Consider the following 3,599-nt stretch of genomic DNA (forward strand, 5'->3'; position numbering starts at 1 on the left):
CAAACTTTGGTGTGAAGTAGATCCAACACAAATTGTTAGGCTCCATCCCCAGAGTATCTAGATTAGAACCAACAATCTGCATTTTTAACAAGCTCCCAAAGGACGCCGATGCTGCTGTTCCGAGGAAAACACTTTGAGACTTACGGGCCTAGACTCTATTGAAATGTAGCTTGCTTCACGTTTTGCAGTGTGTTCAACGACTTCAAAACAGCACAACCTTTCCCCTGGTCATGAGTAATTTGTGTAATTGTAGTTCCTCTAAAGGTTGAGGATTGTGACAATAAACAATGAATTTGTGACAATAGGTGTTGAGACTGACTCTGTAAGGTATTACTGTTCATGCTCCATTAGAATGCCTTCCTTGAGATATCTTTTTACAAAATAAAGTTGAATCAGATCATATATTACTTCATTTTCATGCTCCTGATAAAGACATACCCCAGACTGGGCAATTTACAAAAGAAAGAGGTTTATCGGACTTATTTTTCAACGTGACTGAGGAGACTTCACAATCATGGTGAAAGGTGAAAGGCACGTCTCACATGGCAGCAGAGGAGACACGAGAGCTTGTGCAGGGAAACCCCTCCTTAAAAACGTCAGATCTCTTGAGACTCATTCACTGTCACAAGAACAGGACGGGAAAGACCTGCCCCCATGATTCAATCACCTCCTGCCAGGTCCCTCCCACAACACGTGGGAATTCAAGATAAGATTTGGGTGGGGATACAGTCAAACCATATCAGATCACTACTGGTTCTGTAGCTCATTCATGGTATAACTTTGGGAAAGTTTCAGCTCCCTTATTGCATTTTTAACTACCTTATCTATAACATAAGGGTTCTTAAAAATAGATGATCAGCTCCAGCAGCTCTATATTCCATTATTGCTGTAACATTATTAATGCATTTAAATTAAGATGAAAAAGTCAAAGACATTTCTTATAATGCTCTTCAGGGATACTTGGGTAGCCATGAATTTATACAATATACTCTCATTAGTAAACTTTGGGTGCTGCCAATAGGATCTCAAGCTCTTGTTTTTCCTCAGTGTCCAGCTGATAAATGTTATTGCTCATTACTTTGTTTGAGAATAATCTGTGTTATTGTTACATCCCCACTACCCTCTTCTTCAGTAAAAAGTGTCTTCAAATCCTGTTTTCAAGTTCTTAATACTGTATTTCAGAACTTACACTGCTTTTCATATTTATGTGTCAATCCAAAAATCTAAATTTTAATTCTGTAGTAATTTGATAAAGTCAGGAGATTTTTCTTTCTTTCCTCAGTTGATATAAATGTGCAGTCTGGCTGAAGAAAATAGGTTCATCCTTTGGCAACATAAAAACATTATTCCCTCTCTGATCAGCTGGAGAACATTTCTGTCACCTGTGTATAACATTAGAAACAATTCTATTGGTCATGTAAATTCCTATCAGCTTTTGTGAGTCACTTACCTGTAGCAAGAAGAGATCAAATCCTTTAGATACAGAATTATACAATGGCAACAAAAGGAAGAGATACTTACGGTTTTGTGTTTGCTTTTTCTGTGATTCTTAGTTTGTATATTTTTTGTTCAGCAAAGACTGTGTCTGTGTCTAAACAAGGGGGTCTCGAGCAACGAGGTGACGGAAACCTCATGGAGACCATTGCTATAAATTTCCCAAACATAAATGCAAATTGTAAGCAACTTGTCTAAATCATCTGGAATCTCTTTAATGCAGAGACTGCTACTGTTAGCCACAACACATCTCAATTTCAGAAAAAAACATTACCCAGGAAATGGCAGATTGTAGAAGTGAGAAAATAGAAAATTATGACAAATTCTCCATTGTAATTTCTATACTCATTGGAACTGTTTTCCAGAAAAAGTTGTTCATATTAGTGCTGAAATAAAAACAATATAATAACATTAGAGAAGGGTAGAAATGTAGTACTAATTACAAGAATGACCCTAGATTAGAGCCCTGGCTTTGTCACCCACAAGTTTCATAACCATTAAATGTTATTTGACTTCTTAGTCCTTTAATTTTCTCAACCGCAAAATGTAGGTAAGAGTAGCCCCTATATTATAACAATTGTGTTATATCTGAGGAAGCTTTAAGGTAGCTTGTACAACACATCAATATTCTCAATACATGTTATTGCTGAAACATCAGTCTTTGTCAAATTTGTCTTATCCTGTATCCTCTTTGTACAGGATTCATAAAACATTAAGGGTAAAAATAATTTGGATTAAAAAATATATCACCCTATCAGAAATATTTTTCTTTACTTTGATTAAATTGATTTCAACATGTCGTTTCTTGATGTATGTTATTTTCCTATCACAAGTGATAAGGGTTAGAAAAAAAAAAAGATGAGACCATGATGTCAAAATCATTAAATGTGTTTAGGTTTAAAGAAATATTCTCATCCATACAGTGGTAATCATAAAACTTGCTTTATCTATACTTACAGTCATATTGTGGACAACAATAAAAGGTTTTTGCCCTATTCATTCAAGGTCGGATTTCCAGTGACTAAATAATGGATACTAATATACATAATCATATAATTTAAAGAACAGAACCAAAGACTCAAAAGAATAGGTTTGAACGTGAAATTATCTCAAAACCTACTCAGAAAAAGATGTTTAATTTTGTGACACAATATTTGGATATGACTTCAAGCTTAGCCAAAGTTGAGCAACACTTTTAAATAAAAGACTGGAAGCTTTGAACATGTATGCCATAAGGTATTTTGATGGCAGGCACTATTAATAATTGACAAGAGGTATTGGAAAGAAATAAATCATAGTAAGAATGTGCCAATAGGTCTGCAGTATCACTCAGGGACATGAGATTCTGATTTTAGTAACCGAAGTCGATTTTCTAACAGGGGTCTCAAATTCAAGTGCTTTCATTAGTCACTTTTGTGGAGTTAAAGAGAAACTGTAAAAAGTAAATGAGATTAGAATTGAGAAAGAGATTAATTTCCTCTCTCTAAGTATTCACATTTAAAATCCTCCATACCATGTGGGACCAAACAAAATGTTTTCAATGGCCAGATTATATCCCTGAGTGAAAAAGATTATAGGCAGAAAGATTAAAATCCCAGACATTCCTAGAGTAGGGAAGGACATAAACATTTAGACCCACAGGTCACATAAGATCCTAATGAATTTCTTGTCTGTTGTCACTACTGATGGCTTACAAACAAAAACTAAATTATGTAGATTTCATATACTAAAGAGGGAAAATGTGCAATTTCACTTTTTCTATTCTGTAGCTAATTACAAAGTGGTTGAAACTAGCCAAAGCTACTAAGGGATCACCATCTCAAGAAGTAGATAAATGCTGAATATGTATAAAATCTTTGCTATCATTAAAAATATAAATGAAAAGAACAAATGAGAAAATAATACACTTTGGCCAGGTGCAGTGGCTCATGCCTATCATCCCAGCACTTTGGGAGGCCAAGGTTGGGGGATCACCTGAGGTCAGGAGCTCAAGACCAGCCTGGCCAACATGGTAAAACTCTGTCTCAACTAAAAATGCAAAAGTTAGCTGGATGTGGTGGCAGGCGCCTGTAATCCCAGCTACTCAGGAGGCTGAAGCAGAGAAT

This window comes from Macaca mulatta, chromosome 14 (genome assembly GCF_049350105.2).
Source record: "Macaca mulatta isolate MMU2019108-1 chromosome 14, T2T-MMU8v2.0, whole genome shotgun sequence".
Lineage (NCBI taxonomy): Eukaryota > Metazoa > Chordata > Mammalia > Primates > Cercopithecidae > Macaca > Macaca mulatta.